The 26,860-nt window shown below is 41.4% G+C and overlaps 1 protein-coding gene across 2 annotated transcripts in view; it reads right to left on the bottom strand.

Annotated features, from left to right (window-relative positions):
• The window catches only part of gng12a (guanine nucleotide binding protein (G protein), gamma 12a), a 67,789-nt gene extending 41,775 nt beyond the window's left edge, over nt 1–26,014 (bottom strand). Inside the window, exon 1 of one of the 2 annotated variants that reach the window (XM_064942266.1) lies at nt 25,703–26,014. The gene's annotated coding sequence lies outside the window, so the exon portion shown is untranslated. Of the gene's footprint in view, nt 1–19,700; nt 19,723–25,702 lie in introns of those variants that run through there. The other variant, XM_064942276.1, reaches the window with a different exon arrangement.
• Between the last annotated feature and the right edge of the window lie 846 nt (nt 26,015–26,860).

The raw sequence follows: 26,860 nt of genomic DNA, 5'->3' as shown, positions 1-26,860 counted from the left end.
GATATATGGTTTCCAGTTTGCATAAAGTCCAGTGAAGTTCCTTGAGGGCCATCGTGGTATCAGCTTGAGGGGGGATATACACGGCTGTGACAATAACAAAAGATAATTCTCTTGGGAGATAATATGTCTTCCTCTTCTCCGGTGGCGTAGTTTTGGGTCGGCCTGGGTGCTGCGGACAAAGGATCCGCTTCAGGAAAGTCGTATTCTGGTCGTAGTGCTGATAAGCTGACGTCGCTCTGATATCCAATAGTTCTTCCCGGCTGTATGTAATAACACTTAAGATTTTCTGGGCTAACAATGTAAGAAATAATACAATTAAAAAAATGAAAAACTGCAAAATTTCCTAAGGACTAGAAGCAAGGCAGCCCTCTGTCAGGGGCCATCATCGTCCTGAGTGCCTTTTACTCAGGAGTGGCACCCGTCTGGCCATTCTACCATAAAGTCCTGATTGGTGGAGTGCTGTGGTGATGGTTGTCCTTCCTTAAAGGTTCTCCCATCTCCACATAGAAACTCTATAGCTCTGTCAGAGTGACCATCGAGTTCTTGTTCACCTCCCTGACCAAGGCCCTGCTGCCCCGATTGCTCAGTTTGGCCGGGCGGCAAGCTCTAGGAAGAGTATTGGTGGTTTCAAAACTTCTTCCAGTTAAGAATGATGGAGGCCCCTGTGTTCTTAGGGACCTTCAATGCTGCAGACAAATATTTTGGTACCCTTCCACAGATCTGTGCCTCGACACAATCCTGTCTTGGAATTCCTTCAACCTCATGGCTTGGTTTTTCCTCTGACATTCACTTTCAAATGTGGGATCTTATATAGACAGTTGCCCTTTCCAAATCATGTCCAATCAATTGAATTTACCACAGGTGGACTCCAAGTTGTAGAAACACCTCAAGGATGGTCAATGGAAACTGGATGCACCTGAGCTCAATTTGGAGTCTCATAGCAAAAGGTCTGAATACTAGCCCCGGGCCTGCTAGCGGTCTGAATCACCGTGTCTCCGGCTCACCTAGCTACTCTCTGGACCCTATGATCACTCGGCTACGCATGCCTCTCCCTAATGTCAATATGCCTTGTCCATGGCTGTTTTGGTCAGTGATTATTGTCTTATTTCACTGCAGAGCCTCCAGCCCTGCTTAATATGTCTTAGCTAGCCCTTTTGTTCCACCTCCCACACATGTGGTGACCTCACCTGGTTTAAATGGTGTCTCTAGAGACAAAACCTCTCTCATTGTCACTCAATGCCTAGGTTTACCTCCACCCTATTCACATGCTACCATACCCTTGTTTGTACATTATGCCTTGAATCTATTCTTCCGCGCCCAGAAACCTGCTAATTTTACTCTCGGTTTCGAATGCACCAGACGACCAGTTCTTATAGCCTTTAGCATTACCCTGTAGAGGTCAATCCAGGCCCCGCAGAGTCTAGCTCTACTCCCATTGCCCAGGTGATCTCATTTGTTGACTTCTGTAGCCGTAAAAGCCTTGGTTTCATGCATGTTAACATGAGAAGCCTCCTTCCTAAGTTTGCTTTATTCGCTGCTTTAGCACACTCTGCCAACCCGGATGTCCTAGCCATGTCTGAATTCTGTCTTAGGAAGGCTACCAAAAATCCTGAAATTTCCATCCCTAACTATAACATTTTCTGACAAGATATAACTGCCAAAGGAGGTGGAGTTGCAATCTACTGCAGAGATAGCCTGCAGAGTTCTGTCATACTATCCAGGTCTGTGCCCAAATAATTCATGTTTCTACTTTAAAAAATTCAACTTTCCAGAAACAAGTCTATCACCGTTGCCCCCAGCTGTGCCCTGGACACCATATGTGAATTGATTTCCGCCCATCTATTTTCAGAACTCGTACAGTTTAGTGACCTAAACTGGGACATGCTTAAAACCCTGGCCATCCTACAATCTAAGCTAGATGCCCTCAATCTCACACAAATTATCAATGAACCTACCAGGTACAACACCAAATCCGTAAACACGGGCACATTCATAGATATCATCCTGACTAACCTGCCCTCTAAATATACCTCTGCTGTCTTCAACCAGGATGTCAGCGATCACTGCCTCATTGCCTGCGTCCGTAATGGGTCTGCGGTCAAATGAACACCCCTCATCACTGTCAAACACTCCCTAAATCACTTCAGCGAGCAGGCCTTTCTAATTGACCTGGCCCGGGTATCCTGGAAGGATATTGACCTCATTCTGTCAGTAGAGGATGCCTGGTTATTCTTTATTTCTAACCATCTTAAATAAGCATACCCCATTCAAACAATGTAGAACCAGAAACAGATATAGCCCTTGGTTCACTCCAGACCTGACTGCCCTTGACCAGCACAAAAACATCCTGTGGCGTACTGCATTAACATCGAATAGCCCCGTGATATGCAACTTTTCAGGGAAGTTAGGAACCGATATACTCAGGCAGTTAGGAAAGCAAACAGAAATTTGCATCCTGTGGCACAAACTCCAAAAGGTTCTGGGACACTTAAGTCCATGGAGAAAAAGAGCATCTCCTCCCAGCTGCCTGCTGCACTGAGGCTAGGAAGCACTGTCACCACCATCACTGGTCAACATAGCAGCACCCACCCGTAGCACGCGCTCCAGCAGGTATATTTCACTGGTCACCCCCAAAGACAATTTCTCCTTTGGCCGCCTTTCCTTCCAGTTCTCTGCTGCCAATGACTGGAACGAATTGCAAAAATCACTGAAGCTCATATCTCCCTCACTAACTTTAAGCACCAGCTGTCAGAGCAGCTTACAGATCAATGCACCTGTACATAGCCCATCTGTAAATAGCCAATCCAACTACCTCATCCCCATATTGTTATTTATTTATTTTTGGTCCTTTGCACCCCAGTATCTCTCCTTGCACATTCATCTTCTGCACAATTATCACTCCAGTGTGTATTGCTAAATTGTAATTACTTCGCCACTACGGCCTATTTATTGCCTTACCTCCCTAATCTTACCTCATTTGCACACACTGTATATAGACTTTTTTCTATTGTGTTATTAACTGTACATTTGTTTATTCCATGTGTAACTCTGTGTTGTTGTTTGTGTCGCACTGTTTTGCTTTATCTTGGCCAGGTCGCAGTTGTAAATGAGAACTTGATCAACTAGCCTACCTGGTTAAATAAAGGTGAAATACATTTTTTTAACTTATGTAAATAAGGTATCTGTTTTTTATTATTAATACATTTGCAAACATTTCTAAATACCTGTTTTCGCTTTGTCATTGTGGAGATTGTGTGTAGATTTATGAGGGAAATGTATTATTTAATCAATTTTAGAACAAGGTTATAAAATGACAAAATCTGGAAAAAGTCAAGGGGTCTGAATACTTTAGGAATGCACCGTAATTGAGCTCCCTTTAAAAGAGGAACACATGGTGTGCTCCGGGGGCTGATAGGTAGATAGGGAGACGAAACCAGCGGTCGGGATCCAAGCTGCCATGCCACTCTCCCGCAAGGGCGACTTTTAGTGTTCTTATTGAGCTTCATTGTTAAAGTGAAATTAAGGTAAAGACTATTGGCTGTTGCTTGGCAACTTGGAGAACAACCAGGTAAAGCGCAGAGTTTTTATTGCATTTCATGCTGTGAACATTCTACATTTGCCTAGAGCCATAATATTTAGTACAGTCAAGGCCAAAAGTTGAGAATGACACAAATATTAATTTTCACAAAGTCTGCTGCCTCAGTTTGTATGATGGGAATTTGCATATACTCCAGAATGTTATGAAGAGTGATACGATGAATTGTAATTAAATGCAAAGTCTCTCTTTGCCATCCAAATGAACTGAATCCCCAAAAAACATTTCCACTTCATTTCAGCCCTGCCACAAAAGGACCAGCTGACATCATGTTAACACAGGTGTGAGTGTTGATGAGGACAAGGCTGGAGATCACTCTGTCATGCTGATTGAGTTCGAATAACAGACTGGAAGCTTCAGAAGGAGGGTGGTGCTTGGAATCATTGTTCTTCCTCTGTCATCCATGGTTACCTGCAATTAAACAAGTGCTGTTATCATTGCTTTGCACAAAAAGGGCTTCACAGGCAAGGATATTGCAGCCAGTAATATTGCACATAAATCAACCATTTATTAGCTCACCAAGAAGAGCAGTTCAATTGCTGTGAAGAAGGCTTCAGGGCACCCAAAAAAGTCCGGCAAGTGCCAGGATCGTCTCCTAAAGTTGATTCAGCTGTGGGATCGAAACACCACCAGTACAGAGCTTGCTTAGGAATGTCAGCAGGCAGGTGTGAGTGCATCTGCATGCACAGTGAGGAGAAGACTTTTGAAGGATGGCTTGGTGTCAAGAAGGGCAGTAAAGAAGCCACTTCTCTCCAAGGAAAAAAAAACATTAGGGACAGGCTAATATTCTGCAAAAGGTACAGGGATTGGACTGCTGAGGACTGGGGTGAAGTCATTTTCTCTGATGAATCCCCTTTCCGATTGTTTGGGACATCCGGAAAAAAGCTTGTCCGGAGAAGGCAAGGTGAGCGCTACCATCAGTCCTGTGTCATGCCAACAGTAAAGCATCCTGAGACCATTCATGTGTGGGGTTGCTTCTCAGCCAAGGAAGTGGGCTCACTCAAAATTTTGCCTAAGAACACAGCCATGAATAAAGAATGGTACCAACACATCCTCCGAGAGCAACTTCTCTCAACTATCCAGGAACTGTTTGATGACGAACAATGTCTTATTCCAGCATGATGGAGCACCTTGCCATAAGGCAAAAGTGATAACTAAGTAGCTCGGGAAACAAAACATCGATATTTTGGGTCCATGTTCAGGAAACTCCCCAGTCCGTAATCCCATTGAGAACTTGTGGTCAATCCTCAAGAGGCGGGTGGACCAACAAAAACCCACAAATTCTAACTTCAAGCATTGATTATGCAAAAATGGGCTGCCATCAGTCAGGATGTGGCCCAGAATTAATTGACAGCATGCCAGGGCAGATTGCAGAAGTCTTGAAAAAGAAGGGTCAACACTGCAATATTGACTCTTTGCATCAACTTCATGTAATTGTCAATAAAAGCCTTTGACACTTATGAAATGCTTGTAATTATACTTCAGTATTCCATAGTAACATCTAACAAAAATATCTAAAGACACTGAGGCAGCAGACTTTGTGAAAATTTATATTTGCGTCATTCTCAAAACTTTTGGTCACGACTGTAGTTGTACTTATTGCTCCTGAGTGGTACAGCAGTTTAAGGCACTGCATCTCAGTGCTCGAGGCGACACTACAGACAACCTGGTTTGAATCCAGTCTATATTCCAACTGGCCGTGATTGGGAGACCCATAAAGCGGTGCACAATTAGCCCAGCGTCGTCCGGGTTTGGCCGGTGTAGGCCATCATTGGAAGTAAGAATTTATTCTTAACTGACTTGCCTAGTTAGATATACATTTCTTTAAATAAATTGCGATTAACTTGAACTTTTGTGTGGCATCCTCATGTTTGCTGTGCTAGTTTGCTGCATATCCACTGATCCTAACCGGAATGCTGTGTATTCACTAGAAATCTACCATACTTATTTATCTTTGTACCCAGTTCAAGTCTACATTGGCTCTGCCCTATCCTGGCAACTTGTGGTGCAACACTACTTCTAGGCCGAAACAGCAAGGAGGTTCCGAAATCGCATTCATGATAAACGCTGCGCATTTATTTCAGCGTAAATTACCTTTCAAAGTCGAGAGCAATGCGTTGCTCTATAACGCGCCTCATATTGAATCCTGGCCCTAGTCTTCCAACATGATGAAGAAGAAGCATTAGAACAGTGACGAGGACACTTGTCGTGGTCTGAGCCCAGAGCTCCATATCAACCACAGAAGGATGTTGACGTTAGCTTGGCATTAGCCTGAGCCGCTCACCGGAGGAGAGACTCAACTGTTATGACAGGAGCCACAAATTAAGAAGCAATATTGTATCTCCCTCAGACTGGTTTAACATATCTGCCTTTAGGGAATGAATATCACACTTCCTGAGATCCTTGGTTTGGATTGGATCCACTGTATCAACCTCAGTGGTTCTAAATCACTATACAAACACTGCCAGATAGCACAATAAGGAAATGGACTGCAGGCTATGTCAAACAGCCACCCTTCACTCTCTTAGCTAATTCTAGTCTTCTCACAATCCTACAAAATGGTGTCAGAGAAGGGATAATCAAGGAGGGGCTATGCATCCTATGGAAAATTTTGCATAGAATGCATAGCCCCTTGTTAATTATCCCTTTCATACCATGGATATAATTGAACACATTTGCTGGTAGAAATGTGTGCAACATCCACTGAAATAGCTCGGGCTCAAACCACCCAGTTTATAAGTCCTTATAAACCATATTGTCTAAGTGGATAGAGCATCTTGGCTGAGTTTTCACTGCTTACTGTACTTTTGTCTTTGAATTGAATAACAACAACCTATGGGCTAACTATGTGATCAATAGTATAGTATTATATTGAAGCAATAAGGCCCGAGGGGGTATGGTATATGGCCAATATACCATGACTAAGGGCTGTTCTTCAGCACGATGCAACATATGGTATATATATATATATATTTCAATATACCACAAACCCCAGCGGTGCCTTATTGCTAATTTAAGTTGGTTACCAACGTACAGTTGTAGTCGGAAGATTACATACATCTTAGCCAAGTACATTTAAACTCAGTTTTTCACAATTCCTGTCATTTAATTTAGTACAAATTCCCTGTATTAGGTCAGTTAGGATCCCCACTTTATTTTACGAGTATGAAATGTCAGAATAATAGTAGAGAGAATGATTTATTTCAGCTTTTATTTTTTTCATCACATTCTCAGTGGGTCAGAAGTTTACATACACTCAATTAGTATTTGGTAGCATTGCCTTTCAATTGTTTAACTTGGGTCAAACTTTTCAGGTAGCCTTCCACAAGCTTCCCACAATAAGTTGGGTGAATTTTGGCCCATTCCTCCTGACAGAGCTGCTGTAACTGAGTCAGGTTTGTAGGCCTCCTTGCTTGCACATGCTTTTTCAGTTCTGCCCACACATTTTCTATAGGATTGAGGTCAGGGCTCTGTGATGGCCACTCCAATACCTTGACTTTGTTGTCCTTAAGTCATTTTGCCACAACTTTAGAAGTATGCTTGGGGTCATTGTCCATTTGGAAGATCCATTTGTGACCAAGCTTTAACTTCCTGACTGATGTCTTGAGACGTTGCTTCAATATATCCACAGAAATTTCCTTCTCATGATGCCATCTATTTTGTGAATTGCACCAGTCCCTCCTGCAGCAAAGCGCCCCCACAACATGATGCTGACACCCCCGTGCTTCACGGTTGGGATGGTGTTCTTCAGCTTGTAAGCCTCCCCCTTTTTCCTCCAAATATAACAATGGTAATTATGGCCAAACAGTTCTATGTTTGTTTCATCAGACCAGAAGACATTTCTCCAAAAAGTAAGATCTTTGTCCTCATGTGCAGCTTTCTTTTGAGGTTTTGGAGCAGTGGCTTTTTCCTTTCTGAGCGGCCATTCAGGTTATGTCGATATAGGACTCGTTTTACTGTGGATGTAGAAACTTTTGTACTTGTTTCCTCCAGCATCTTCATAGGGTCCTCTGCTGTTGTTCTGGGATTGATTTGCACTTTTCACACCAAAGTGCGTTCATCTCTAGGAGACAGAACGCGTCTCCTTCCTGAGCGGTATGATGGCTGCGTGGTCCCATGGTGTTTATACCTGTGTACTATTGTTTGTACAGATGAACGTGGTACCTTCAGGCATTTGGAAAGTGCTCCCAAGGATGAACCAGACTACAATTCTACAATTATTTTTCTGAGGTCTTGGCTGATTTCTTTTGATTTTCCCATGATGTCACGCAAAGAGGAACCTGAGTTTGAAGGTAGGCCTTGAAATACATCTACAGGTACACCTCCAATCGACTCAAATTATGAGGCTTCTAAAGCCATGACATCATTTTCCGGAATTTTCCAAGCTGTTTAAAGGCACAGTCAACTTAGTGTATGTAAACTTCTGACCCACTGGGATTGTGATTCAGTGAATTATAAGTGAAATAATCTGTCTGTAAACAACTGTTGGAAAAATTACTTGTCATGCACAAAGTAGATTTCCTAACCGACTTGTCAAAACTATAGTTTGTTAACAAGACATTTGTGGAGTGTTTGAAAAACAAGTTTTAATGACTCCAACATAAGTGTACGTAAACTTCCAACTTCAACTGTATATATTTTTTATTTAAAATAAATAAATGTTCTGTCATACCCTGAATGCTGAATGACTGAAAGCCGTGGTATATCAGACCATATTCCACGGCTTTCAGCCAATAAGCATTCATGGCTCAAACCACCCAGTTAATAATGATTAATAAGACACCCTCCCTGGATTTGGACAAGCAATCAGTTATCATTGGCGTTACCCTCAGTATCCACAGCTGCTCACCTCACTCGGATGCATTCAAAAGGCCAAGCTATGAGTGCCCAGGGATTGATCTGAGCTTCCCATAGACTGCCTTCAATTAAATGAAAATGCCATTGTTTCATAACAGCTGTGTGTGTGTGTGTGTGTGTGTGTGTGTGTGTGTGTGTGTGTGTGTGTGTGTGTGTGTGTGTGTGTGTGTGTGTGTGTGTGTGTGTGTGTGTGTGTGTGTGTGTGTGTGTGTGTGTGTGTGTGTGTGTGTGGCGTCAGTGCATGTGTAAATTCATTGAGACCCATTCCTTCACCATAAGTACAGTACGTGAAAGAGAGGGGGAGAGAGAGCACCAGGTGGAGACAAAGCTCGTCCACTGAAAAGGTCTCTGCATGGGACAGCTCCTACATGGCAACCACTCACGTGGTCACGGCTACGGCACGTGGCACAATGCTGCATGCATCCAAAAATAGCCCCTTTTCTTATCCCGCTGTTCTTTGTTGTCTTCTCATCAATCCTCTCATCCCCTTTCTAACGGACATCTTAGAATTACTTTTGAAGGGTATTTTACACTAAACAAAAATAGAAACGCAACATGTGAAGTGTTGGTCCCATGTTTCATGAGCTGAAATAAAAGATTACAGAATTTTACATACGCACAAAAAGCTTAACTGATTTTCTGATATGAACTGTAAGTCAGCCAGAACCTGAACCAGACAATCAGAATATGTCTTTATTACAGACAAAAATACTCCTCAGCCCTCCGTCAGACTGATGTGGAGGTCCTGGGCTGGCGTGGTTACATGTGGTCTGCGATTGTGAGGCCGGTTGGACGTACTGCCAAATTCTCTAAAACGACGTTGGGCAGCTTATGGTAGAGACATTAAATTCTCTGGCAACAGCTCTAGTGGACGCTTCTTCAAGACTGTGTTGTGTGACACAACTGCACATTATAGAGTGGCCTTTTATTGTCCCCAGCACAAGGTGCACCTGTGTAATGATCATGCAGTTTCATCAGCTGCTTGATAAGCCACACCTGTCAGGTGGGTTTTAGATGCACTATTGTAAAGTGGCTGTTCCACTGGATGTCATAAGGTGAATTCACCAATTTGTAAGTCGCTCTGGATAAGAGCGTCTGCCAAATGACTTAACCTCTTACACTTATGGTGGCGCTATTTCATTTTTGGAAGAAAAACGTTCCCGTTTTAAACAAGATATTTTGTCACAAAAAGATGCTCGACTATGCATATAATTGCTACTGTTCGAAAGAAAACACTCTGACGTGTCCAGAAATACAAATATCTTCTCTGTGCGTGCCCTTTAACGTGAGCTTCAGGCAAAACCAAGATGACTTGGCATCCAGGAAATGACAAGGATTTTTGAGGCTCTGTCTTTCATGATCTCCTTATATGGCTGTGAACGCAAGAGGAATGAGTCTGCCCTTTCTGTCGTTTCCCCAAGGTGTCTGCAGCATTGTGACGTATTTGTAGGCAGATCGTTGGAAGATTGACCATAAGAGACCACATTTACCACGTGTCCGCCCGGTGTCCTGCGCCGAAATTGGTGCGCAAAAGTCACCTGCCAGTATTTTTCCATGGGGCACAGAGAGAGAAGCAAGCTTCCACGAACTGCATGTCAATGAAGAGATATGTGAAAAAACACCTTGAGGATTGATTCCAAACAACGTTTGCCATGTTTCGGTCGATATTATGTAGTTAATCCGGAAAAAGTTTCACGTTGTAGGTGACTGCATTTCGGTTCGTTTCGGTAGCCAGGCGCAATGTAGAAAACGGAACGATTTCTCCTACACACAGACGCTTTCAGGAAACACTGCGCATTTGGTATGTGGCTGGGAGTCTCCTCATTGAAAACATCAGAAGCTCTTCAAAGGTAAATGATTTTATTTATTTGGTTATCTGGCTTTTGTGAAAATGTTGCGTGCTACATGCTACACAAAATGCTATGCTAGCTTTGCATACTCTTACACAAATTAGTCAATTTCTATGGTTCAAAAGCATATTTTGAAAATCTGAGATGACAGTGTTGTTAAGAAAAGGCTAAGCTTGAGAGCAAACGCATTATTTTAATTTTATTTGCGATTTTCAGAAATCGTTAACGTTGCGTTATGCTAATGAGCCTGAGGCTTAGTCACAATCCCGGATCCGGGATGGGGAGTTTCAAGAGGTTAAATGTAATGTAATGGGTGAATTATCTTGGCAAATTAGTAATACTCACGAACAGGGATGTACAGAGTAAAATTGAGTAAAATAAGCTTTTTGCGCATGTGGAACATTTCTGGGACATTTTATTTCAGCTCATGAAACATGGTACCAACAATTTACATGTTGCTTTTATATTTTTATGAAACATGGGACCAACAATTTACATGTTGCTTTTATATTTTTGTTCAGTGTAGAATACATGACCAAAACTGCATGACCAAAACTGAGTATTACCCATGTCGCTGATGGAAATAGCGAGAGAAATTGTTAGAAAGGAAGGGAAGAAGAATACATTAGACTAGACAGTGTCACACAGGGGTTATAAGGACGAAACACAACATGTTACAAAACGCCGGAGATGATGACTACACAAATTAGGAGGAAAAATGAAGTCGGCTTCTACCCATCTCAGATAGTTGCTACGACAACCCCTCAGTTAGTGCAGCCCGCGTTTGGTCTTCATTCAAATCAGATTAAAATATCAGTCCAGACACACTTCCTGCATCCTGCAGAGAGGACGATGTGTTTATCTATTATATGTCATTTCCTGTGAAGTAATATGTAGTTCTTTATAAAATTGAGGGGGGGGGGGGGGGGCTAAAAAGAAACAACTCTCAGGGCACAAAGGTTGTTATAACACAATTTTGTCTGCACCCTGTTGGTGCATTGATTCCTTAGGCATTGATACTGTATCTGTGACCGACAGATGCATATCTGTATCCCATTCATCTGAAATCTATAGATAAGGCCCTGCTTAATGTATTTGAATTGACTGATTTCCTTAGGCAAATCTATCGTTTTGGGTGAGACGAAATGTGACTCTGGATTTGCAAGCACTAATAAAGGCGAATAATCTATTGTCGGATTTATTGAATTGAGTTTAAACTTAAACTTTAAACTCAACTGAAAAGGTGCTATTGATGTTCCACAGCATTATGATATTGTCTTCGGGACAAGAGTTGGCGGATTGCATTAGGCTGTGGAGTGAGCAGTCATATCCTCTGACTAATACTAGATACGTGGTAGAGAGATTTAAATACTAAAGAAGGTTAATCAATCACCCACATAAACGTGGACTGACTGGAAGAGAGGAAGAGAGGAAGTGAGTTGGAGAGAGTGTGTTCACACACGTTTGAATCACTGGCAAGACTGTTAATATTAAACTGAATCAACGAGAACTCGCAAGCAGAACACACACAAACAACCGAGCAAATATTGCATGGCATCCATTGCAGTATGAAGAAACATAGCCTAACCCTAAACGATGTTTAATTCTCTAAGCTCGGCCTTCCTCGTACACAAACCTGAGAGTTTCAGCCCAAAACGGGAAGGTAGGAAGACAGAATAGTTTCAAAGTGAAATTACTACCACTAGTTTCAAAGTGAAATTACTACCACTAGTTTCAAAGTGAAATTACTACCACTAGTTTCAAAGTGAAACTACTACCACTAGTTTCAAAGAAATGACTACCACTAGTTTCAAAGTGAAATTACTACCACTAGTTTCAAAGTGAAACTACTACCACTAGTTTCAAAGAAATTACTACCACTAGATTCAAAGTGAAATTACTACCACTAGTTTCAAAGTGAAACTACTACCACTAGTTTCAAAGTGAAATTACTACCACTAGTTTCAAAGTGAAACTACTTCCACTAGTTTCAAAGTGAAATGACTCCCACTAGTTTCAAAGTGAAAGTACTACCACTAGATTCAAAGTGAAATTACTAGCACTAGTTTCAAAGTGAAATGACTACCACTAGTTTCAAAGTGAAACTACTACCACTAGTTTCAAAGTGAAACTACTACCACTAGTTTCAAAGTGAAACTACTACCACTAGTTTCAAAGTGAAATTACTACCACTAGTTTCAAAGTGAAACTACTACCACTAGTTTCAAAGAAATGACTACCACTAGTTTCAAAGTGAAATTACTACCACTAGTTTCAAAGTGAAACTACTACCACTAGTTTCAAAGAAATTACTACCACTAGATTCAAAGTGAAATTACTACCACTAGTTTCAAAGTGAAACTACTACCACTAGTTTCAAAGTGAAATTACTACCACTAGTTTCAAAGTGAAACTACTTCCACTAGTTTCAAAGTGAAATGACTCCCACTAGTTTCAAAGTGAAAGTACTAGCACTAGATTCAAAGTGAAATTACTAGCACTAGTTTCAAAGTGAAATGACTACCACTAGTTTCAAAGTGAAACTACTACCACTAGTTTCAAAGTGAAACTACTACCACTAGTTTCAAAGTGAAACTACTACCACTAGTTTCAAAGTGAAACTACTACCACTAGTTTCAAAGAAATGACTCCCACGAGTTTCAAAGTGAAATTACTACTACTAGTTTCAAAGAAATGACTCCCACTAGTTTCAAAGAAATGACTCCCACTAGTTTCAAAGTGAAATTACTACTACTAGTTTCAAAGAAATGACTCCCACTAGTTTCAAAGAGAAATTACTACTACTAGTTTCAAAGAAATGACTCCCACTAGTTTCAAAGTGAAACTACTACCACTAGTTTCAAAGAAATGACTCCCACGAGTTTCAAAGTGAAATTACTACTACTAGTTTCAAAGAAATGACTCCCACTAGTTTCAAAGAAATGACTCCCACTAGTTTCAAAGTGAAATTACTACTACTAGTTTCAAAGAAATGACTCCCACTAGTTTCAAAGAGAAATTACTACTACTAGTTTCAAAGAAATGACTCCCACTAGTTTCAAAGTGAAACTACTACCACTAGTTTCAAAGAAATGACTCCCACTAGTTTCCCCTATCCTCCAGGCCGGCTCGGTCCTCCCCTCCCGCTCCGTGGCTCGATGACTCATTGCGAGCTCACAGAACAGAGCTCCGGGCAGCCGAGCGGAAATGGAGGAAAACTCGCCTCCCTGCGGACCTGGCATCCTTTCACTCCCTCCTCTCTACATTTTCCTCCTCTGTCTCTGCTGCTAAAGCCACTTTCTACCACTCTAAATTCCAAGCATCTGCCTCCAACCCTAGGAAGCTCTTTGCCACCTTCTCCTCCCTCCTGAATCCTCCTCCCCCTCCCCCCCCCTCCTCCCTCTCTGCAGATGACTTCGTCAACCATTTTGAAAAGAAGGTCGACGACATCCGATCCTCGTTTGCTAAGTCAAACGACACCGCTGGCTCTGCTCACACTGCCCTACCCTGTGCTCTGACCTCTTTCTCCCCTCTCTCTCCAGATGAAATCTCGCTTCTTGTGACGGCCGGCCGCCCAACAACCTGCCCGCTTGACCCTATCCCCTCCTCTCTTCTCCAGACCATTTCCGGGGACCTTCTCCCTTACCTCACCTCGCTCATCAACTCATCCCTGACCGCTGGCTACGTCCCTTCCGTCTTCAAGAGAGCGAGAGTTGCACCCCTTCTGAAAAAACCTACACTCGATCCCTCCGATGTCAACAACTACAGACCAGTATCCCTTCTTTCTTTTCTCTCCAAAACTCTTGAACGTGCCGTCCTTGGCCAGCTCTCCCGCTATCTCTCTCAGAATGACCTTCTTGATCCAAATCAGTCAGGTTACAAGACTAGTCATTCAACTGAGACTGCTCTTCTCTGCATCACGGAGGCGCTCCGCACTGCTAAAGCTAACTCTCTCTCCTCTGCTCTCATCCTTCTAGACCTATCGGCTGCCTTCGATACTGTGAACCATCAGATCCTCCTCTCCACCCTCTCCGAGTTGGGCATCTCCGGCGCGGCCCACGCTTGGATTGCGTCCTACCTGACAGGTCGCTCCTACCAGGTGGCGTGGCGAGAATCTGTCTCCTCGCCACGCGCTCTCACCACTGGTGTCCCCCAGGGCTCTGTTCTAGGCCCTCTCCTATTCTCGCTATACACCAAGTCACTTGGCTCTGTCATAACCTCACATGGTCTCTCCTATCATTGCTTTGCAGACGACACACAATTAATCTTCTCCTTTCCCCCTTCTGATGACCAGGTGGCGAATCGCATCTCTGCATGTCTGGCAGACATATCAGTGTGGATGACGGATCACCACCTCAAGCTGAACCTCGGCAAGACGGAGCTGCTCTTCCTCCCGGGGAAGGACTGCCCGTTCCATGATCTCGCCATCACGGTTGACAACTCCATTGTGTCCTCCTCCCAGAGCGCTAAGAACCTTGGCGTGATCCTGGACAACACCCTGTCGTTCTCAACCAACATCATGGCGGTGGCCCGTTCCTGTAGGTTCATGCTCTACAACATCCGCAGAGTACGACCCTGCCTCACACAGGAAGCGGCGCAGGTCCTAATCCAGGCACTTGTCATCTCCCGTCTGGATTACTGCAACTCGCTGTTGGCTGGGCTCCCTGCCTGTGCCATTAAACCCCTACAACTCATCCAGAACGCCGCAGCCCGTCTGGTGTTCAACCTTCCCAAGTTCTCTCACGTCACCCCGCTCCTCCGCTCTCTCCACTGGCTTCCAGTTGAAGCTCGCATCCGCTACAAGACCATGGTGCTTGCCTACGGAGCTGTGAGGGGAACGGCACCGCAGTACCTCCAGGCTCTGATCAGGCCCTACACCCAAGCAAGGGCACTGCGTTCATCCACCTCTGGCCTGCTCGCCTCCCTACCATTGAGGAAGTACAGTTCCCGCTCAGCCCAGTCAAAACTGTTCGCTGCTCTGGCCCCCCAATGGTGGAACAAACTCTCTCACGACGCCAGGACAGCGGAGTCAATCACCACCTTCCGGAGACACCTGAAACCCCACCTCTTCAAGGAATACCTAGGATAGGATAAGTAATCCTTCTCACCACCCCCCCTTAATGATTTAGATGCACTATTGTAAAGTGGCTGTTCCACTGGATGTCAGAAGGTGAATTCACCAATTTGTAAGTCGCTCTGGATAAGAGCGTCTGCTAAATGACTTAAATGTAATGTAAATGTTTCAAAGTGAAATTACTACTCCTAGTTTCAAAGAAATGACTCCCACTAGTTTCAAAGTGAAATTACTACCTTACTACCACTAGTTTCAATGGGAAATTACTACCACTAGTTTCAAAGAAATGACTACCACTAGTTTCAAAGAAATGACTACCACTAGTTTCAAAGAAATGACTCCCACTAGTTTCAAAGTGAAACTACTACCACTAGTTTCAAAGTGAAATTACTACCACTAGTTTCAAAGTGAAATGACTCCCACTAGTTTCAAAGTGAAAGTACTAGCACTAGATTCAAAGTGAAATTACTACCACTAGTTTCAAAGTGAAACTACTACCACTAGTTTCAAAGTGAAACTACTTCCACTAGTTTCAAAGTGAAATTACTACCACTAGTTTCAAAGTGAAACTACTAACACTAGTTTCAAAGTGAAATTACTCCCACTAGTTTCAAAGTGAAATTACTACCACTAGTTTCAAAGTGAAACTACTACCACTAGTTTCAAAGTGAAACTACTACCACTAGTTTCAAAGAAATGACTACCACTAGTTTCAAAGAAATGACTACCACTAGTTTCAAAGAAATGACTCCCACTAGTTTCAAAGTGAAACTACTACCACTAGTTTCAAAGTGAAATTACTACCACTAGTTTCAAAGTGAAACTACTTCCACTAGTTTCAAAGTGAAATTACTACCACTAGTTTCAAAGTGAAACTACTACCACTAGTTTCAAAGTGAAACTACTACCACTAGTTTCAAAGTGAAATTACTACCACTAGTTTCAAAGTGAAACTACTACCACTAGTTTCAAAGTGAAACTACTACCACTAGTTTCAAAGTGAAACTACTACCACTAGTTTCAAAGTGAAACTACTACCACTAGTTTCAAAGTGAAACTACTACCACTAGTTTCAAAGAAATGACTACCACTAGTTTCAAAGAAATGACTCCCACTAGTTTCAAAGTGAAACTAGTACCACTAGTTTCAAAGTGAAACTACTACCACTAGTTTCAAAGTGAAACTACTACCACTAGTTTCAAAGTGAAATTACTCCCACTAGTTTCAAAGTGAAATTACTACCACTAGTTTCAAAGTGAAACTACTACCACTAGTTTCAAAGTGAAACTACTACCACTAGTTTCAAAGTGAAACTACTACCACTAGTTTCAAAGAAATGACTACCACTAGTTTCAAAGAAATGACTACCACTAGTTTCAAAGAAATGACTCCCACTAGTTTCAAAGTGAAACTACGACCACTAGTTTCAAAGTGAAATTACTACCACTAGTTTCAATGGGAAATTACTACCACTAGTTTCAAAGAAATGACTACCACTAGTTTCAAAGAAATGACTACCACTAGTTTCAAAGAAATGACTACCACTAGTTTCAAAGAAATGACTCCCACTAGTTTCAAAGTGAAACTACTACCACTAGTTTCAAAGTGAAACTACTACCACTAGTTTCAAAGTGAAACTACTTCCACTAGTTTCAAAGTGAAATTACTACCACTAGTTTCAAAGTGAAACTACTACCACTAGTTTCAAAGTGAAATTACTCCCACTAGTTTCAAAGTGAAATTACTACCACTAGTTTCAAAGTGAAACTACTACCACTAGTTTCAAAGTGAAACTACTACCACTAGTTTCAAAGAAATGACTACCACTAGTTTCAAAGAAATGACTACCACTAGTTTCAAAGAAATGACTCCCACTAGTTTCAAAGTGAAACTACTACCACTAGTTTCAAAGTGAAATTACTACCACTAGTTTCAAAGTGAAACTACTTCCACTAGTTTCAAAGTGAAATTACTACCACTAGTTTCAAAGTGAAACTACTACCACTAGTTTCAAAGTGAAATTACTCCCACTAGTTTCAAAGTGAAATTACTACCACTAGTTTCAAAGTGAAACTACTACCACTAGTTTCAAAGTGAAACTACTACCACTAGTTTCAAAGAAATGACTACCACTAGTTTCAAAGAAATGACTCCCACTAGTTTCAAAGAAATGACTCCCACTAGTTTCAAAGTGAAACTACTACCACTAGTTTCAAAGTGAAACTACTACCACTAGTTTCAAAGTGAAATTACTCCCACTAGTTTCAAAGTGAAATTACTACCACTAGTTTCAAAGTGAAACTACTACCACTAGTTTCAAAGTGAAACTACTACCACTAGTTTCAAAGTGAAACTACTACCACTAGTTTCAAAGAAATGACTACCACTAGTTTCAAAGAAATGACTACCACTAGTTTCAAAGAAATGACTCCCACTAGTTTCAAAGTGAAACTACTACCACTAGTTTCAAAGTGAAACTACTACCACTAGTTTCAAAGAAATGACTACCACTAGTTTCAAAGTGAAATTACTACCACTAGTTTCAAAGTGAAACTACTACCACTAGTTTCAAAGTGAAATTACTCCCACTAGTTTCAAAGTGAAATTACTACCACTAGTTTCAAAGTGAAATTACTACCACTAGTTTCAAAGTGAAATGACTACCACTAGTTTCAAAGTGAAATTACTACTACTAGTTTCAAAGTGAAATTACTACTACTAGTTTCAAAGTGAAACTACGACCACTAGTTTCAAAGTGAAATTACTACCACTAGTTTCAAAGAAATGACTCCCACTAGTTTCAAAGTGAAATTACTACCACTAGTTTCAAAGAAATGACTCCCACTAGTTTCAAAGTGAAACTACTACCACTAGTTACAAAGTGAAATTACTACCTTACTACCACTAGTTTCAAAGGGAAATTACTACCACTAGTTTCAAAGAAATGACTACCACTAGTTTCAAAGTGAAACTACTACCACTAGTTTCAAAGAAATGACTACCACTAGTTTCAAAGTGAAATTACTCCCACTAGTTTCAAAGTGAAATTACTCCCACTAGTTTCAAAGTGAAACTACTACCACTTGTTTCAAAGTGAAACTACTACCACTAGTTTCAAAGTGAAATTACTCCCACTAGTTTCAAAGTGAAATGACTTCTGCTAGTTTCAAAGTGAAATGACTTCCGCTAGTTTCAAAGTGAAATTACTACCGCTAGTTTCAAAGTGAAACTACTACCACTAGTTTCAAAGTGAAATTACTCCCACTAGTTTCAAAGTGAAATTACTACCACTAGTTTCAAAGTGAAATGACTACCACTAGTTTCAAAGTGAAATGACTACCACTAGTTTCAAAGTGAAATTACTACTACTAGTTTCAAAGTGAAACTACGACCACTAGTTTCAAAGTGAAATGACTACCACTAGTTTCACAGAAATGACTCCCACTAGTTTCAAAGTGAAATTACTACCACTAGTTTCAAAGAAATGACTCCCACTAGTTTCAAAGTGAAATTACTACCACTAGTTTCAAAGAAATGACTCCCACGAGTTTCAAAGTGAAATTACTACTACTAGTTTCAAAGAAATTATTCCCACTAGTTTCAAAGTGAAATTACTACCACTAGTTTCAAAGAAATGACTACCACTAGTTTCAAAGAAATGACTACCACTAGTTTCAAAGAAATGACTCCCACTAGTTTCAAAGAAATGACTCCCACTAGTTTCAAAGTGAAACTACTACCACTAGTTTCAAAGTGAAATTACTCCCACTAGTTTCAAAGTGAAATTACTACCACTAGTTTCAAAGTGAAATGACTACCACTAGTTTCAAAGTGAAATGACTACCACTAGTTTCAAAGTGAAACTACTACCACTAGTTTCAAAGTGAAATTACTCCCACTAGTTTCAAAGTGAAATTACTCCCACTAGTTTCAAAGTGAAACTACTACCACTTGTTTCAAAGTGAAACTACTACCACTAGTTTCAAAGTGAAATTACTCCCATTAGTTTCAAAGTGAAATGACTTCCGCTAGTTTCAAAGTGAAATGACTTCCGCTAGTTTCAAAGTGAAATTACTACCACTAGTTTCAAAGTGAAACTACTACCACTAGTTTCAAAGTGAAATTACTACCACTAGTTTCAATGTGAAATTACTACCACTAGTTTGAAAATGAAATTACTACTTTTAAAATAAAACTACTAATACTAGTTTTACAATTAAATTACTACTAGTAGTTTTAAAATTAAAGCTACAATGAAAGCTTATGTACAGTGGGGAGAACAAGTATTTGATACACTGCCGATTTTGCAGGTTTTCCTACTTACAAAGCATGTAGAGGTCTGTAATCTTTATCATAGGTACACTTCAACTGTGAGAGACGGAATCTAAAACAAAAATCCAGAAAATCACATTGTATGATTTTTAAGTAATTAATTTGCATTTTATTGCATGACATAAGTATTTGATCACCTATCGACCAGTAAGACTTCCGGCTCTCACAGACCTGTTAGTTTTTCTTTAAGAAGCCCCCCTGTTCTCCACTCATTACCTGTATTCACTGCACCTGTTTGAACTCGTTACCTGTATAAAAGACACACTCAATCAAACAGACTCCAACTTCTCCACAAAGGCCAAGACCAGATAGCTGTGTAAGGACATCAAGGATAAACAATTGTAGATCTGCACAAGACTGGGATGGGCTACAGGACAATAGGCAAGCAGCTTGGTGAGAAGGCAACAACTGTTGGCGCAATTATTAGAAAATGGAAGAAGTTCAAGATGACAGTCAATCTCCCTTGGTCTGGGGCTCCATGCAAGATCTCACCTCGTGGGGCATCAATGATCATTAGGAAGGTGAGGGATCAGCCCAGAACTACACGGTAGGACCTGGTCAATGACCTGAAGAGAGCTGGGACCACAGTCTCAAAGAAAACCATTAGTAACACACTACGCCGTCATGGATTAAAATCCTGCAGTGCACGCAAGGTCCCCCTGCTCAAGCCAGCGCATGCCCAGGCCCGTCTGAAGTTTGCCAATGACCATCTGGATGATCCAGAGGAGGAATGGGAGAAGGTCATGTGGTCTGATGAGACAAAAATAGAGCGTTTTGGTCTAAACTCCACTCGCCGTGTTTGGAGGAAGAAGAAGGATGAGTACAACCCCAAGAACATCATCCCAACCGTGAAGCATGGAGGTGGAAACATCATTCTTTGGGGATGCTTTTCTGCAAAGGGGACAGGACGACTGCACCGTATTGAGGGGAGGATGGATGGGGCCATGTATCGCGAGATCTTGGCCAACAACCTCCTTCCCTCCGTAAGAGCATTGAAGATGGGTCGTGGCTGGGTCTTCCAGCATGACAACGACCCGAAACACACAGCCAGGGCAACTAAGGAGTGGCTCCGTAAGAAGCATCTCAAGGTCCTGGAGTGGCCTAGCCAGTCTCCAGACCTGAACCCAATAGAACATCTTTGGAGGGAGCTGAAAGTCCATATTGCCCAGCGACAGCCCCGAAACCCGAAGGATCTGGAGAAGGTCTGTGTGGAGGAGTGGGCCAAAATCCCTGCTGCAGTGTGTGCAAACCTGGTCAAGAACTACAGGAAACGTGTGATCTCTGTAATTGCAAACAAAGGTTTCTGTACCAAATATTAAGTTCTGCTTTTCTGATGTATCAAATACTTATGTCATGCAATAAAATGCAAATGTATTACTTAAAAATCATACAATGTGATTTTCTGGATTTTTGTTTTAGATTCTGTCTCTCACAGTTGAAGTGTACCTATGATAAAAATTACAGACCTCTACATGCTTTGTAAGTAGGAAAATCTACAAAATTGGCAGTGTATCAAATACTTGTTCTCCCCACTGTACGTAGTCATAAATACCTCAAATTGGAAGTTACAGGAAATTCTTAGAATGACAATGAAGCATTCTTAGAATAATTGTTTTATCAGTAACTGGACCGATATTCCAAGAACAGGCTGGGGAGCCTTATGACAAGACAAGCCATGGTTTGACTAGACAGCCTTCCCTGAAGAGCGTCCTCATTCATAGAAAAACAATTATGCCAGCGGCAATGCCAACAGCGACAGCCTGTCTGTTCCCGATTGAGGGTCAAGATAAGATTATTTTATCTTGTGGGACTTTTTCTGGCCACAGATGAGCACATGAAGAGTTTATTTCAAAAACACTATATCCACCAATTTTCAAGAAATTAATATTTATGGTTACTTTATGTCTGTGTAAAATAATCGTGTGTTTTGATGCAAAATGCTATATATCCATTGTTTACCTGGAATGGAATGTTCTTATCCTGTATATTTAAAAAAAACAGGATTTTCGTCAAAAACCAAATATTATAGTGAAACGGAAATTCTAGTCTTCATTTTGAGAGTTCGTTGAAAAAGTTATATATTTTGGTATTTTTTAGTAAATCTGTCCATTTTCCCCTAGCGGTTCAAATCAGGTGCCTCTATGTCATCTCAAGGGTGGGGTTCGGTATGAAATACACTCACTTCTAGATGTGCTGGGTGGTACCACCTCAAGGCTTACTCAAGGCTCCAGAGTGGCGCAGCGGTCTAAAGCACTGCATCTCAGTGCTTGAAGTGTCACCCTGGTTTGAATACAGGCTGTATCACAACTGGCTATGATTGGGAGTCCCACAATTGACCAACCGCCGTCCGGGTTTGGCCGGTGTAGGCCGTCATTGTAAATAAGAATTTGTACTTAACTGACTTGCCTAGTTAAATAAAGGTTAACTAAAAAAGATATACAGTTGAAGTCGGAAGTTTACATACACTTAGGTTGGAGTCATTAAAACTCATTTTTCAACCAATCCACAAATGTCTTGTTAACAAACTACAGTTTAGGCAAGTCGGTTAGGACATCTACTTTGTGCATGAAACAAGTAATTTTTCCAACAATTGTTTACAGATAGATTATTTCACTTATAATTCACTGTATCACAATTCCAGTGGGTCAGAAGTTTACATACACTAACTTGACTGTGCCTTTAAACAACTTGGAAAATTCCAGAAAACGATGTCGTGGCTTTTGAAGCTTCTGATAGGCTAATTGACATTGTTTGAATCAATTGGAGGTGTACCTGTGGATGTATTTCAAGGCCTACCTTCAAACCCAGTGCCTCTTTGCTTGACATCATGGGAAAATCTAAAGAAATCAGCCAAAACTTCAGAAAAAAAATGTAGACCTCCACAAGTCTGGTTCATCCTTGGGAGCAATTTCCAAATGACTGAAGGTACCACGTTCGTCTGTACAAACAATAGTACGCAAGTATAAACACCATGGGACCACGCAGCCGTCATCTCGCTCAGGAAGGAGACGCGTTCTGTCTCCTAGAGACGAACGTACTTTGGTGCGAAAAGTGCAAATCAATCCCAGAACAACCGCAGAGGACCGTGTGAAGATTCTGGAGGAAACCGGTACAAAAGTATCTATATTCACAGTAAAACGAGTCCTATATCGACATAACCTGAAAAGCCGCTCAGCAAGGAAGAAGCCACTGCTCCAAAACCGGCATAAAAAAAAGCCAGACTTCGGTTTGCAACTGCACATGGGGACAAAGATCGTACTTTTTGGAGAAATGTCTTCTGGTCTGATGAAACAAAAATAGAACTGTTTGGCCATAATGACCATTGTTATGTTTGGAGGAAACAGGGGGAGGCTTGCAAGCAGAAGAACACCATCCCAACCGTGAAGCACGGGGGTGGCAGCATCATGTTGTGGGGGTGATTTTCTGCACTAGGGACTGGTGCAATTCACAAAATAGATGGCACCATGAGGAATTAAAATGATGTGGATATATTGAAGCAACATCTCGTGACATCAGTCAGGAAGTTAAAGCTTGGTCACAAATGGGTCTTCCAAATGGACAATGACCCCAAGCATACTTCCAAAGTTGTGGCATAATGGCGTAAGGACAACAAAGTCAAGGTATTGGAGTGGCCATCACAGAGCCCTGACCTCAATCCTATAGAAAATTTGTGGGCAGAACTGAAAAAGCGTTTGTGAGCAAGGAGAACTACAAACCTGACTCAGTTACACCAGCTCTGTCAGGAGGAATGGGCCAAAATTCACCCAACATATTGCGGGAAGCTTGGGGAAGGCTACCCGAAATGTTTGACCCAAGTTAAACAATTGAAATGCAATGCTACCAAATACTAATTGAGTGTATGTAAACTTCTGACCCACTGGGAATGTGATGAAAGAAATAGAAGCTGAAATAAATCATTCTCTCTACTATTATTCTGACATTTCACATTCCTAAAATAAAATGGTGATCCTAACTGAAGTAAAACAGGGACTTTTTACTCAGATTAAATGTCAAGAATTGTAAAAAACTGAGTTTAAATGTACTTGCCTAAGGTGTATGTAAACCTCCAACTTCAACTGTACATGCCTGTCATTGAACAACCCAATGCCATGATTAGATGAGAAAGAAAAAAAAGTCTCTTTCATAAATTCTTGAAAGACAAAAAAATCTAATTTACTAACATTTCTGAAAATGGATAAATAGCGTTTTGGAATTAAACTGTTCACATGTCGTCCTCGAGAGATAATCTGTCGGGCGTGATTACAGATGACACTGATGTGTTGGTCTCATTGGTCTTCTGGCACAGAGTGAGAGGATATAATGTAGGCCTATACATCCTCAACTTAAACACTGATCAATGCTGTGCCTGTGTTCACTCTTTGATGGGCGAGAGAACACAGAGTGGGTTATTGTTTGTGTATAAACGCCTTGGCAGAGGAGCTCCAGTGCTGGCCATAATTCAGCTGCATCATCCATCTCAGAGTCCAAACTGGTCTCAGAGCATTTCGTATTATTCTCTATGTAAATCTGAGACACTCCATTTAGTATGATATGCTACGTTTCATATGGTATGTATTCATTTGTGGATGTCTATCACCCATTTCGTATGATGTCTCACGAATTACAATTCGTATTTTATGTTAAGAATGTGCAAACGTATAATATTTTATGAATTTGAAAAACGTATGATACAGTATGTTAAGAATTCTAGCTAGGTGGTTAACGCTGCCTAGCTGGCTAACTAGCTAGGCTAGGGTTTAGGCTTAAGGTTGAGTTTAGGAGTTCGGTTAACCGGTTAGGGTTAGCTAAAAGGGTTAAGGTTCCGGGAAGGGTTAGCTAACAATGAAAGTAGTTGCAAAGTAGCTAAAAATTAGAAAGTAGCTGAAAAGTTGTTAATTACCTAAAATGCTAAAGTTGTCCATATGAGATTTGAACTTGCATGTTTGTGTTATACGCCCACTCATCCACCCCGACCAGCCGTCCTATTTCCTTTTTGAGATAAATAACCATCTGTCTTATGTAACCATACCAAATGTAACATATCATACTAATTTCAGAGGCACGCATTTACCGTTACTATGTTCCGCCTCGTCTATGAGACCAGGCTGCAAAGTCAGTGCTGTTGTTGTGATGATAAGATACACATTGGACAGAACTGAGCTCACAGGTCTGTCAAACTTACCTTAGGAAGCCAAGAGCATGCAATCGTGCACTTTTTTTAATGGGTTAAAAATGTGGAATTCGTCATAGAGCTGTCATGTGCCATGTTAGCGACTAACCTCAACTCCACGATTAATGATGTTGTTGAGCTGCAACTAGTGTGTGCTGACTGTAAATTGGACAATATTGCATGTTATTCTTTGGGTGCTGAAATCCATAGTAATCGATCAAAATAAATGGTATGTGATGTCGGAGCTCCAGTCCGCCCAGACTAGCCGCCGCTCAACTCCATCGTAACTCTTGGAGTTGAATTTAGTCGACTAATGCCATGTAATGGTTGCTCGGCTAACTGGTTTAGTACAGTAGGCTATGTATTGCCTTTTCACAGGAGATCTGATGATCTACTGTATGCATATGATTAACAATGGTTCGCTAACAAGTCGCCCCGCATGGTCTGTCGAAAGACGAATTGGAAAGATGAACCGCACAATGTACAGTGTCTATTACACAATTAGACTATTGCAACTCGTTCTTGGTCAGAAGTGCGATTACTGTCGACGCCCAAAATCATAGCATGCCATTCTCACGGCAATAACTTATGCGCATATTACGCACGCTAGAAATGTGACACAATGTCTGAATGCACGCATAATTGGCAACAATGTCAATATTTTATGTTGTCAATATGGGTGACGCAGGAGTACAAATGAAGACTAACATTTGAATGGCAACAGTTATCTTTCTGAACGTTTTGTAGCGCGTAAAACTGTAAATGTTATAGGCCTATTGATAAACCCTTATGACTTCCAAGGTAGACTGACACGACACACTTACCTGGCCAGGACAACGTACAGGCTCCGTGTCGCCTACTGTAACCGTCACCAACTAGGAGGACACCTCCCTCAGTAACAGCCCTCTATGGGGACAGCTATGAAAAGCAGATCAAACGACGGTCTTTGGGAATGCCAACTGGTGCCACTTTCACACTGTGTTGGCTGTCGCTTATAGTCAATATCGTTCACTTTTTATTTTCTCCACCTATTTGCGCGTAGGAATACGCTCTCCTCCGCGTCGCGAGGAAAACAAACGAACCGTGACGGGTGGAGAAATGGAGATTCACAGAATAGTGGGAAGGAACATAGTGGATGTTTGAGAATGTTATGTTTTGCGGTCTCTGCTCCTTTATTTATTGCCGCCTCTTATGCGCCCTCTGTCTGTGCAATAGCGTTTCTTACACAGAGTGTTTACCAAGGCTTTAGAGAGCAATATCATCTTTTTTAAGCACTAATGGCTGGTTGGAATCTTATTTATAAGGCTAATGGCAACTACTTCTAAACTTCCAAAGAGCCAATCAACCATAGACAAAGGATAGTATACCTAGCTTCACGTTAAAATGATGTCCTTTGGGCAAATCAGATGTCAATGTAGCCTACATAAACCCAACCTTACTCCTGGCGAATTAACTTTCACACACAGCTTGTGTAAGAAAAGTTATAGGAGTTAATTTAAAATATTAACTGCTATTTAGGTGTGTAAAAAAGTGAGTATGGAAGCTCATCAATGTCTCAATGTGTTGACATGATAGCTCAGCTGAACAACTTTTTTCCAAGGCTAAGCAGGGTACATAAGAGTTAGGCTACTGGATGGTCAACTTGTTCTCAAGTAAGTGCATTACCCCTCATATACACTGCTCAAAGAAATAAAGGGAACACTTAAACAACACAATGTAACTCCAAGTCAATCACACTTCTGTGAAATCAACTGTCCACTTAGGAAGCAACACTGATTGACAATACATTTCACATGCTGTTGTGCAAATGGAATAGACAACAGGTGGAAATTATAGGCAATTAGCAAGACACCCCCGATAAAGGAGTGGTTCTGCAGGTGGTGACCGCAGACCACTTCTCAGTTCCTATGCTTTCTGGCTGATGTTTTAGTCACTTTTGAATGCTGGCGGTGCTTTCACTCTAGTGGTAGCATGAGACGGAG

This window comes from Oncorhynchus masou, chromosome 3 (assembly GCF_036934945.1).
Source record: "Oncorhynchus masou masou isolate Uvic2021 chromosome 3, UVic_Omas_1.1, whole genome shotgun sequence".
Lineage (NCBI taxonomy): Eukaryota > Metazoa > Chordata > Actinopteri > Salmoniformes > Salmonidae > Oncorhynchus > Oncorhynchus masou.
Note: the sequence above shows the minus strand (reverse complement) of the source record. Positions and strands in the feature narration are given on the sequence as shown.